The sequence below is a fragment of the Lagenorhynchus albirostris genome, chromosome 8, assembly GCF_949774975.1.
Source record: "Lagenorhynchus albirostris chromosome 8, mLagAlb1.1, whole genome shotgun sequence".
Lineage (NCBI taxonomy): Eukaryota > Metazoa > Chordata > Mammalia > Artiodactyla > Delphinidae > Lagenorhynchus > Lagenorhynchus albirostris.
In genome coordinates, this window is record NC_083102.1 from 16,089,093 (window position 1) to 16,102,694 (window position 13,602).

Genomic DNA, 13,602 nt, shown 5'->3' on the forward strand with positions numbered 1-13,602 from the left:
GTTGTTGCACATGTAGTTTTATTTTTGATGTATTCGTGGGGAGGAAGGTGATCTCCATGTCTTACTCCTCTGCCATCTTGAAGGTCCTCCTGTTATTGTTTTAGATCTAATTATTCTGTTGCTCATTCAGGAACAACTGTTACTCTTAGTTTGTATCTTCATTATTTCTTCTTATTATCTATTGTAGTTTTCATTGTTTTTTTATCTTATCCTTTCTTTCTGCCTTATGGAAAACTTCTCAAGTTTGTCTGGTATATCACCGATTCAATTTTCTACAGTGCCAGTTCTGCTCATTATTGCTGCCAAAGAAGATTGATATTCTTCTCTTAGGTTGTATTTTTAGTTGCCATGTAATTATTTATTATCCCACCCATCTGTAATACATTGTACCTTGGTTTGTCTTTGAACTAGCTTATGCTCTTTTTCTGTGTTTTTGTTGTTGTTGTTTTGTTTTGTTTTTTCTCTGTACCCTCTAGGTTTAGTGTCCCTGCCCCAAGCTGATCAAGTACAAAGTATGCTATCTCTGGAACTTTCCAACACCAGGGCTGCTCCTTACATTCTTGATGGTCATCGAAAATATGTTGTCCACCGTCCCTTGACATCTTGCTTAATTGTTTTCCAGAAATTGTGTCCACTAGCTGAAAGATAGATCTTGGTGGGATAAGGTGGGAACAGCATTCCAGCAGCATAAAAGCCAAGCCCTCATGTAATAAGGAAATTTCTGATTAACTTTCACAGGGATAAACAAGGTGGCAGAGTTTAGTCAGGAAGTCTTGTATTCTCTCTAGTAATTTAGTGGCAGTTTGTCACAAATTATATTTTTCATTAACTACAAAAACAGTAGGAAAAATTTTCCGTTTCAGTTTTATTGTACTGTGGACTTGTATACTGTTCTTGTGATCTCATAGACATATTAGTGGAAATGAAGTCAACCACTGTTCACAGGGAAGGATCCAGGTTTTATGGGACCTGGAACTTTTGCAATCTTAAGAATCGATGAAAACTTTCCTTTTCCAATAATAAATTTTTAATATTCTAATGGCTGGGTGTTTGTGTTTCCCCACATTTCACATGTTGACATCCTAACCTCCATTGTGGTAGTATTTGGAGTGGGCCGTTTGGGAGGTGATTAGGTAAAGAGGGTGGAGCCCTCCTGAATGGGATTAGTGCCCTTACAAAAGAGACCCCAGAGAGCTGTCTTGTCCCTTCCACCATTGGAGCACACAGCAAAGAGGGCCCTCACCAAGAGCAGAATCTATTGGTGCCTCAGTCTTGGACTTTCCACCTTCAGAACCGTGAGAAATGAATGTTATTTAAGCCACCCAGTCTATTCTATTTTTGTTATAACATCCTGAATTAACTAAGATAATTACCAATTAGGCATAAAAATGAATATTTCTTTAGAAAGGGAAAGGAAACCACAACATATTAAAAATTAACAAGCTGACAAATGTTGGTTTAATGATTATGCTTTTCCATTGTGGAAGCTGATGTCAGTCTTCTGCTTCTCAGCTTTTGATGCTTCTGGTTAAGTAAATCATGCCACACCCATGATAGCTGCTCATTTATCTTGCAGCCAGAAACATCATAGACAAATATTTGTATGTCTACCATATTATGAGATTTGCAGTCACCGGGGTAGAGGGTAAACATTACCGTGCAAGCATACTTTCCCCTTTGCACTGAGCAAAGGACCATATGTAGCAATAGAATTGTTTTGCAATAGAATCATAAAATTTTAGAGTATGGTTATAAAAAATGGCATATGACTGCCTCACTAAGGTTTTTGATTTCAGTTTAAGTGAAAGATCAGAACATTACATACTTGCATCAAAGGGGGAAATAGGGGCTTCCCTGGTGGCGCAGTGGTTGAGAGTCCGCCTGCCGATGCAGGGGACATGGGCTCGTGCCCCGGTCCAGGAAGATCCCACATGCCGCTGAGCAGCTGGGCCCGTGAGCCATGGCCGCTGAGCCTGCGCGTCCAGAGCCTGTGCTCCGCAACGGGAGAGGTCACAACAGTGAGAGGCCTGCATACCGCAAAAAAAAAAACCCAAACAAACGGGGAAATAGATTGCAAAATACCATTTAGTATCACAACTAGGCTGCTAGAAAGATATCAAATAATCTAAATATACATTTATTCCTATAAGATGAATGCCTCTATTTATTTATTTCTATTAGTTTTTAAGGTCATTTTAATATATACTTATGCATTAACATGAGAACTTTAGACTATTTCAAACTATGACTTTTCTTGATTTAAATTTAAAAATGAATACATTCCTTATAGGAATAGTATATCCTATTTACCATCAAAGTACCTAAGGGTGTTGTTTCTTTTAATTTTAATTAATAGAATTGAATATCAAATTTCAAACTGACACTTATGAATTAAAGACAGTTGTTTTATAAAAGCACCAAAATGTTTCTGATTCTGCAGAAGAACTGGTGATTTTTACAACTTTCCCTGAGGAATAATGCTTTTTCCAAGTAAAACTTGACAGGCAAGCAAATTAAAATAAAAACAATTGTCATAAAAGAGAGGCAAACCCAGATTATTGATTTTGGCTTTGTTTCTGCATATTACTCCATGTTTACACTTGCTGTCATCTACTTTCTATAAAATAAGTGAAAAAAAATCTAGTATGCAGAGAGAGGGAAAAACAGAAAAAGTAGCATTTAGGCATTCCACACTAAAAGGAAATTCAACCTCATCTTTGTTTCTCTCCATTAAAGAAATTCCTTCTTGTCACCATTTTCAAAGCACTGACATTAAGTTCAGGACAAAGGGACGTGGCAGTTCAGACAAATCTGAAACAAGTTTTTGTTGTTTCACTATACCTTTCCATTAAGGTTACTGCCATTCTCAACTATTTGTAGCAAAAGGGCAGAAGTCAGTGATACTTCAAAGCAACTTCAGTTGATCTAGTAGCAGTTGGTACTTAGTAATTGGCCTAAGACTGGCCTATGAACTGGCCAAAGATTAAATAAAACCAACAAAATGACCAAATTGTTTCTTGATGAAATTCTTGGTAACTTTGGTTCTTGAACCATTATCTATCTATCTATCTATCGTATATCTCTTTATTAAATTTTAGTAATAAGACTAACATTTATTGAATTTTATAAGCCTTTGTATATTTTTATAGAATATAGATTTTTGATATTAATACTGAATATATTTTAACCTGCAAAGTTTACCTTAATATCTAATGAGCACAAAGCAACTTGGTTAATATTATTTTCTTGTATATCATTTTATTTACCAGATATCTACATGTTCATGACCTTTTCTTCTCAAACAAAAACAGCTTCATTTTTAAATTATAATACGTTTATTATAAAAGTTCAAACTATAAAAATATAAAAAAAAATAAAATGTGTCTGAAGTCCAAACAACCAGTTATTTTTCTTTCATGCTCTAATTGGGCATGAATTTTTAAAAATTTTTAACGTTCATCAGATTTATTTATTTATTTATTTAATTCAGGTAACTTTCATTTGTAATATTATATAAATTTCATGTGTGCAAATTATATTTCTGCTTCTGTATGCTCTACAGTGTGCTTACTACCAAAAATTTAGTTTTAATCCACCACCGTATAGTTGGTCCCCTTTACCTATTTTTCCCTCCCTCTCAACACTCAGCCTCTAGTAACCACTACTCTGTTCTCTGTATCTACTGTTTGTTTTAGTTTGGTTTGTTCATTTGCTTTGGTTTTGTTTGCTTGTTTATTTATTAGTTTTTTATATTCCACATATGAGTGAAATCATACAGTGTTTGTCTCTTTCTGTATGACTTATTTCACTTAGCATAACATCTTCAAGGTCTATCCATGTTGTTGCAAATGGCTAGATTCCATCTTTTTACGACTGAGTTTTATTCCATTAAGATATATATGTATATATACATTCATTCCTTGATGGAGACTTAGGTGGTTTCCATATCTTGGCTACTGTAAATAATGCTGCGATAAACATAAGGGGTGCATGTGTTTTTGAAATAGTGTTTTTTGTAGTCGTTGGATAAACACCTGGAAATGAGATAGCTGGATCATATGGTAGCTCTATTCTTAAATTTCTGAGGAATCTCCATACTCTTTTCCATAGTGGAGGCACCAATTTACATTCTCACCAAAAGTGTGAGAGGGTTCCCTTTTCTCCATGTCCTTTCCAGTACTTGTTATTTTTTGTCTTTTTAATAGTAGCCATTTTAACAGGTGTGAGGTGATGTCTAATTTGGTTTTGATTTGCACTTCCCTAATAATTAGTGATGCTGAACATCTTTTCATGGGCCCATTGACCATCTGTACGTCTTCTTTGGAAAAATGCCTATTCAACTCCTCTACTGGCTTTTATATCAGTTTGTATTTTTGTTGTTGAATTTCATGAGTTCTTTATGAATTTTTGATATTAATCCTTTATCAACTATATCATTCGCAAACATCTTCTCCCATTCTGTACGTTGTCTTTTCATTTTATTGATGGCTTCCTTTGCTGTGCATAAGCTTTTAATTTGATGTAATCCAATTTGATTATTTTTGCTTTTGTTTCCTTTGCCTGAGTAGACATATCTAGAAAGATATTGCTATGATCCGTGTCAAAGAGTGTACTTCCTGTGTTTTCTTCTAGGAGTTTTATGCAACAACAAGTTGTTAATTTATTGTATTTGTAGATAGATAATTAGATATAGGTAGATAGATGAGTATGCATACAAATACGTATTTAAGTAAGTAAAGTAGTTGTATTTCATAACCTGTTTTTTATATTGCCTTTTATACTCATTACTATGTTACATATGACATTAAATGTCAGATGCTAATATCATTTTCAATGGCAATAGAGAAGTGCACTGGTTAAAAGAAAACAGAATATATGGCCACGCTGTATTTAGTCAATCTCGTAAGAGTGGACATTCAATTGTTTCCAGTCTTTGTAATAGTATAAATAACACTGTGATGAACTCATTGTATATTATCTTGTATATTTTCATGCTTATCGAGTCATCAATTTATGAAATATTCCTGGATGTGACTGCTGAGTCAAAGTATATGTACAACTAAACCTTTGATAAGTGTCTCCAAAATACTCTCCAGAAGTTTATACATATTACACTTTCACTAAAAATAAACAGTGAGCATATTCCCTTCACATTTTCTTCAAAACAGATACAGTTAGTCTTCTTAATCTTTGTCAGTCTGATGGGTAAAAAGTAATACCATTTTTCCAACTTTTTCAATTTTAGTTTTAGATTTTTTTTTTTTTTACTATTTAGTGCCAATTTGTATATATATGACAACATATTAGTGATAAAGACGTCAGGGCAGGAGAGAAGGAGAGAGAAGTTTCCTTTGTTCTTATATTTTACCCATTTTTCTTTGGTACATTCTTTTTTTTTTTGGTCCTCATTGATCTGTATGAATTTTGTATAAATAGGTAGTTAACCTCTTACAAATCAGTATTATAGTTGTTAAGCGCACAGACTCTGGAATCAATGCAAGCTTAGTGTGAACTCCAGTTCCTAGAATTACTAGCTCTGAGACTTATAGCAAGATCACTCTGCTTCACGATTCCTTTATTTGTAAAATAAGAGTACAGAGTTGTTGCGAATATTAAACGATGTATATAAATGCTGAAAGATGGTTTGGCACTTAATAAAATAACAGTAGCTACCCATATAATTACTATTAAAATATGTTGCAGATACATATTTCCATTTTATCAGTTGTACCTTAAACTTCTTAAGCTGTTTTATGACATGCAAAATTTCTTGTTCTTCTTTTAAAACTCAGCAAAATGTTCAACAATTTTCTTACTTTTGGTATCATGTCCTAGAAAGGATTATTCGCAATCTCTAGTAAAATAATCAAAAGACTTTATGGTTTGATTTTTGCATTTTGAGTTACCTGGAATTTCATTTGCTACTAGAAGTGAGCTAGAACTATAATTTGATTTTTTTTTGCCAAAATGACTAGCCAGTTGCCCAAGCCGCTATTGAATAATCAATTTTTTTTTCAGATTTGAAATAGTAATTTTGTCATATACTAAATTATATTTAAGCTGATTTCTGGACTCACTACTGATCAGTTTATCTATTTCTGTTTAACTGCCATATATTCTTCATCTCATTCTACTGCTTTTACTTATCCAACCCCCTTTCACACTTTCATGTATTTTCCAGCTGTACCAGACTATAGTTTCCCAAGAAAGTCTTCCTACATTTCACACTTTCATACCTAATACTGTCATTCTATTTACGTTGAGCTTCTTACATCCTCCAACACACACATACTTATCATGTAGCTCTTTCATGTCTTCAAAACCTCAATTCAAATCCTCCTTCCTCTAAGCAGTCTTTCTTTAGAGTCTTGTCACATTTTGAGATCCCTCTTCTATGCTGCCATGGACTAAATCTATATTTCCACCAGAGTAGTTTTCACATTGATTTACTTGTATGCCTCTTTCTCTAGAAAGCATCCAGAGACTGTCTGTGCCTTATCCAACTTATATCCCCAGTGCCTGGAGCATAGTAGGTGTCCAATAAATAGCTTTAAGTGAGTGACTAAGTTGTTTTATTAAATGTTGTAAACCATTCAGAGAAAGGAAAACACACTGTTCCCTTGAATAATTCAGAGCCATTTCAACCACAAGCCTGAGCCAAATGGTAAATTATAGGAACCAGAAATGTAAGCGGAAGCTCGATTTTGTTAATGTCTGCTACAGCTGGAAGAGGGAAGCGAGGGATTTCATACCCAAAAGGAATCTCTTTCTATTGGGAAAAAAATATTTTAAAGAAGAATGCCTGGGGGAGGGTAGTGGAAACAAAGTACATTTAACCCCTTTTTTTTTTATCTTTGTTATGGGCCCCGGAAAACAGAATTCAGATCTTGGAGCAGAAAATAAGTTTGATGGAAAGTTTCTTGCATTAGGGAGCACAGAAGGATTTGGATGTGAGAGGCAGAGGAACGGACATTATGGAATAGAATAGCTCACATATGGCCCTGATTACTGGGAGTGAGGAAGGCAAGGTTTCGAAGGTATTTGTGATATAATCATTGATTAGAGTAGTGAAGCTTTTACACGGGGGGAAAAAAAATCTCCAAGATGTAAAGACCCGAGGATTGTGTCTAAGTCAGAGCAGTTGCCTCCCCAGATGATTTGACTTTGAGAACACAATTCTTTCATTCAACAAATACTTATTAAGTCAATAGTCTATGCTTGAGATTGTTCTAAACCATGAAAATTACAGCAGAGTATGACAAAGTCCATGCCCTCGCTGAGATTACAGAGTGCTGTGTGTTCAGTCTGGTGAGGAGAAATAGGGGTCAGTAGTGGTCAAAATTAATGATAAGTTTAGGTACAGGGAATTAATGTGTAGTTACTTGTTTTTATTCTTTTCCTCACTTTCGTTTTTATCCACTGATGAAGTTATTAAATAATTTGTATTTAACTATTACTTGTTTTTTCAAAAACTATTTTCTCCCCTTTGTATGTACCCATCCTGTTGTGTGCATATGTTCCACTTGCCAGCAGTGAGTACTGATATTACATGTACGGCAGCTCAAAGGGAGCAAAAGTCTCTAAAGTGGTTCCTGAAGCCTGGTACAGATGAGAATCAGCTGTGGGGTTTTAAAAATGGGCTTGTCCTCTGGACACCCCAAGTTGAGAACCACTATTCTATGGGACTTAACATGCATACTAGGAACATGCATACTAGGGTGGCATTTGAACAAATAGATCTTTCTTCCCTAAATGATTTCTCCACAGATACTAAAATGTTGATTGCTTCAGTGAAGTAGCCATTCCTATGAGAGACTGAGGAAAGAATTCCTGCTTTACTGTTGGTGATAGCCCTATTACACACGTAAAGAGACTGTGGGAAACGTTCATTGTAGATGAGAGAAATTTTGGCTTTTATACCAGTTTTGCATTGAATAGATAGTATATGAGATTTTGATCATCACCAGCTAGTAACAGATATCATCCCCAAATAGACATATAGATAACTGGCATCTAGTTCAGTAGCTAAATTTTAATGTCTGATCCATCAGGGATGGAGACAAGTGGTATGCTGAGTTTTATGTGTGTTCCATTCTCCACCCTATTTAAAAAACCATTAAAACATTAACTCATTAACAGGCATATAAATCTTGCCAACGATGTCATGCTTTTTCCCGGATATGTGTATACCCGTACCCTTGGCTGATTGGAAAATCTCTCTCTCTCTGTTTCATACACACACACACACACACACACACACACACACACACACACACACGCACAAACACACAATATGCTCACACATATTCATACAGGTACACAAATAACCTCTCTTTCCATTTTTGTTGGACTCTTCTCTCTTTGTAAAATAATCAGATGGCATCTGAAAAAGAGAATTTAAAAGAAATATTTTTCTTCCTCTTCTCCTCTCTGGCTGCCTCCCAACAAACTAAGCTATGCAGTTCTGGATTCTGTCTGACACATCTTAACTACTGACATTTAGCAGATGCTTCTCCAAGAAATGGGGGAGGGCGAAGGTGAAGCAGGAGTGTGATAGAAGTAATTAGACTAACGATGTCTCAATTGTCAAGATGTTCCTGCAGTGTCCCCTTCTGTTAGCAAATCTGGACCAGGAAGGCAGTCTTTAGGGAAGGGAAGGTTGAGTAAAAAGATGCATTGGTTTGTGCCTACAATAGGATAACTTAGAAAGTTTAAAGAAGTTGTAAGTCTAATTTTCATACCAAACAATAAGCAGATAAATCCAAGCCTTAATCTATATAAGATCACTGGACTGGCAAAGCTGGACTGAGAAAGAGAGTTCAGTTTTGTAATTCTATCCTTAGCTGCAGCTCATTGATATGGCTGATTTGATTATGTGACGGTCTACATTAATGTTAATGCTAAATAATTCACTTGCTTCTTTCTGGATGGGTCTCATGTATTGGTTATACTTTGGTAGAGTCCAGAGAAGTTCAGGTTTTGTTGCTCAGCTCAAAAATTCAATTTATTCTTCTAAGAGTAACTTCCACACATTTGTATTTGTCTCAGCACTCCTTACATGACTATAAATGTGTGGTTCTTGGAGTTCTCTTTTGAACAAGATGTAACATCTATTGTTTCCCTCATTAATTAATGACTTAAACGAAATCTTTGACATGTGTTTATTCTACCTCTATGTAAGAGCCATGTGTATATACCTTTTTAAGAATTATCTTTTGCCACCCTCTTAATAACTGCCCCCACTTTTTTGCTTATTTTAGTTAGTAATTTCTGTTACCTGCACAAAAGAGTTCTAATTATTAGAAAAAAAAACTTTTCTTTTTCAATTAGGACAGTCAACTTGTCAAAACAAACCATAATGAGAAGGTTGTTTTGAGACCTTAAGGTTACAGTAAATAAAAGTATGTCCATGAAATAATAAAATATTCCTTTCAAAAGTATCATAAACTGTTAGTGCCTATTGCCACTGAATGGCATTAAGTGGTATTAAGAGAATACTTACTAAGGCTCTGGTGATACTCCTTTCTACTGGGGATGAAAATACCAAAGGTATTGATTTTTTAAGGTAATAATTTAGAGCTTCACTATCTTTAGGTAGTACTACAGGCACAAGGAAAACTGCTAGTTTTCAATGATTTCAGCAATTTTTTCGGTGTCCAAATAGAACTATTGTGATTTCCACGACTGCAGATTATTTTATGTTATTTTTATTTTGTGTGTTTTTGATTTTTGGTGCCTTAATCCCAGAAGTAAACTCTCTCAAAACACCCACTGCAGGATGAGTTACAGACGCTGTCATGCATGGTTGTACTGTGTGTCGGTCTTGTTAGTTTCAGAGCCTGATTTTCCTGACCTCATCCTAAGATTACGTGCTCTATTCCACTTATAGTCCCATATCTGATAACTACTGGCTATAATGAGTATAATTCCAGCAATCTGGCGGTGCCACAGTAGAAAACATTGAGGAGTCTGGATTTGCTGCATGAAGGCATTAGTGACCTCTGTTACTTTGGTATTTGAAGATCAAAATGCCTCTTGGGACAGATGATTCCTCCTGTTGTGAAACGGAGGGCACACGCAGGCATGGAATTAGTGTAATTCAACATGAATGGAAAGTTACACATTTTAATTAATAATATTTTTAGGTAAACTCTTCAAAGAGAGTAGTTAAGACAAGTTCACAAAGCAATATATTTTCTTGGTGTGCTTTTTTAATCACATGTTGACCATTGTGGTTGGCAGATGTCTCCCAAATTTTCACCCCTGGTGTACATACCCTGTATAATTCTCTCCCCTTTAGTATGGTTGGGAGCAGGGACCATGACAGGATATCACTCGCGTGATTGGGTCACGAATCAGTCGACTTCGAGTTAACCAGAAAGGAGATTATCCTGGATGGGCCTGATTGAATCAGGTGAAAAGGTAAAAAGAGGGTCAAATGTTGGAATCCCTCTCCTACTGTTTTGGAAGAAGGCAAGTAAACATGTCGCAAGCTGCCTTGGAGGAGGGCCACGTGGCTGAGACCTGAGCGCAGCCTCTAGAATGAGCGCCGCTGACAGCCAGCAAGGAACAGAGCCTTCAGTCCTGCAAGAAATTGGGTTCTGCCAACAACCTGAATAAGCTTGGAAGAGCACCTCAGATGAGCCTGCAGCCCTGCCAGCACCGTGGTGCCAGCCTTGTGAGGTCCTGCACAGAGAATCCAGTCCTGTCGTGCTCAGCCTTCTGACCTACAGAATCCGGGAGATGATAAACGGGTGGCGTTCAGTCACTAAATTTGTGGTAATTCGTTATGCAGCAGAACTGACACAACCACTCTTCAGAAGTGGGCATTAAAGACCCTGAAGGACATGCTTCTTGCAAATGCAGATCTTCAGAAAACAACGAGAAAGGGGCCCTCAGGGAGAACCCATGTTAAGTGTTTCAATAGAGTAGAACAGAGCCTCCCTAGGACGCCCTGATGAACTGGAACCCAGGCATGCTATCTGGCAGGACACAGCAGTACTTCCTGTGCAAAACTGGGAGAGGGATCACTATTCCTCCCATTCTGTTGTGGCCTGATCCTTTTGTGAAATACAATAAACATAAAGTAATAGGAAAATAAAACTTTTTTAAAAGGACATACAGAACACAGGTCTCCATTTTTTTTATTATTCAACAGCCATAAAATGACTGCCAAATTGCCATGAAATGTTCCAAATGCTTTGCTCTTAGCTTCGGTGTTTATCACACTGCGCACCAGTTACAAACAGCAGACAAGCAGCAGTATGGGAGCCACGATCTGAGGGGCGCTGCTCTAAAAGACCTCAAGTGCTCAGAATGTCCCTTGCTTCTATGCCTAGAATGGACGTCTAGTGTTCAGCAAAGATCACTTTGCGATCAGATAGGGCTATGCCTAATAATAGATGGGTATTATCCAGTTTGGGGGCTCGTTGGTTACTTTTAATTTGGTATAGATGGTCCCCCTGAACTTGCAATTAAAAAAATACATACTGTAACTCCAGCTCCACTGTTTAAAAGCCATGGGGTCTTGGTAAGTTTCTTATGCTTGAGAGACTTCATTTCTCTTATTTGTAAAAAATGGCATAATGTTAGTAATCTGTCTCATGGTTGTGAAGATTAATGAGGTAACGTGTATGTATGTGTTTTGTAAACTGTTAAGAACGCTACACATGTATGAATTAATAGTATCACTAGTCCTAAATTCTCCCTCAATAACTCATTTCCGCATGCCTTGCCCAGAGGAGGGGAAATGAGAAAAATCTGACCATGTGTTCTAAACAACTTGATTTTACTGGAACTAGCAGTTTCTGGGAATGCCTCAGAACTAATGTGTGTGTGAACTGCAGATACTGAAAAGATCTCTTTGTTACATTAGTAACAGGCTCCTCTGCACATCTTGCTTATGTGCAGAGGGCTCCTAATTAATAACATAAGCAGGGATAATGGTCGCTGGATTCCACCCTCTAATCATGGCCTCCATTCTACAGTCCCTCTCAGGGGTGTACGAGGCAGGAGTGAGACTTGAATAACCCCCACCATACTGCCTGGTACCATCTGTGAGCTCTGCGGCATCGTAACAGCACAACTTCTAGAAATGGAATAGGGGAAGGAAGGCAGCAGCTTTGGGCTTTACGACAGCAATACGGCTCCAGAACAGAGCATTACTCAGTGAGATTGTCCAGCAATGCATTTATTTTAGACATAAATAGAATAACAATTTTAGATTACTGCAAGTATTTTCCTTTACTCTCCTAAGGTTAAAATATCCCTCTCTCTGTGTCTCTCCTAGCTTCTCCCTTAAGAAAAAAATCACTTTAAAACAGATTTACTGTCTGATAGTCTCATTCCATTTTGGAATTAAAAGGCAGGAACAGTATAGTGGCCTCCTGGCTGTTTTTTTTTTTTGCCCTTTGATATAAAACAAATTATTCCTTTAAATACATTTTCCAGTTCACTATCCACTGCATGTATTTTTCATTTTTATGAGTAAAACTACAAAAAATTCCTCAGAGAGGAGGCAGAGTGCCTGTTGACTGACTCTCCATAAATCACTTTGTATATTTATTACAGCCTCAGTATCATACCTCATCCATGCCTTCTGTATTCTCCGAACATTGTCTTACAGAGTCTTTATGAAAACGGAGTATGTTTTGGGTGTGGGGAGACCAAGAAATAATATACTTTATCTAATGAGGAAGCACATTACTTAGATACAGTGGCTGCAGTTGGTGGGTGATCTACAGCTCAAGAAACAGACCTAATAGGCACAATCCCATGCAAAGACCAACAGAATGCTCCCTAGTGGTCAGAGCCACTGAACTTGAGCTGCTGACAGTGACCTCAATTAAGAACACACCTGCGAGGAAATGTCCCTTTAAATTACCACTAATAACCAGTGGTCCTGTAATAGGTTTAAGTGTGAACAGATTCATAAAAATAACAAAATAGAAAACATATTAATAAGAACAATGAATGATGGCATTTTAAGGTAAGTTTTGGTTACATCATAGAGTAAGGTGGGGGGTGGGGGAATAAAGAACTCAGTGATTCTCTGAGTTTTCTCAGCTTTTCTGAACTCTATACAACTTCCCAAATCAGAATTTCTCTTTCTGTCCTAAGTTATATTCTTCTATTTTACGCAGTTGCATCTTATTCAAGTGAATCATGGTTAGAGGCATCATTTAATTCTGGCCTCTTCTATGCCCAGTTTGATCAGGGCTCTTAGCCCTGTTGCCTAAAATGTGTTCATTTGGATTCTGGTACAGTATTAATGCCTGTATTTATATTAATATTAACAACCAGGACATACCTCTACCAAGCACTCTGTAAGTCTAAGAAAGGTCTTCCAAACGATACATCTTGTCAATGTACAATGTCTGCTGCCACTATGAGGTCGGGACTGGGCTAAGAAGGCGAGATTCAGCCAGATTCTAGCCACATCCTTAAATCAGGTACAACTGTAGTCTACCATCCACGGAACTGAATCGGGGATGAGCAGGCGAGAACCAATAACAGAGTTTTACACGGTGGTACCAAGAAAAGTTACAACACAGGACAGAAGCAAAAATTGAAAGTAGGAAAGATACCTGGTTTGGACATGAG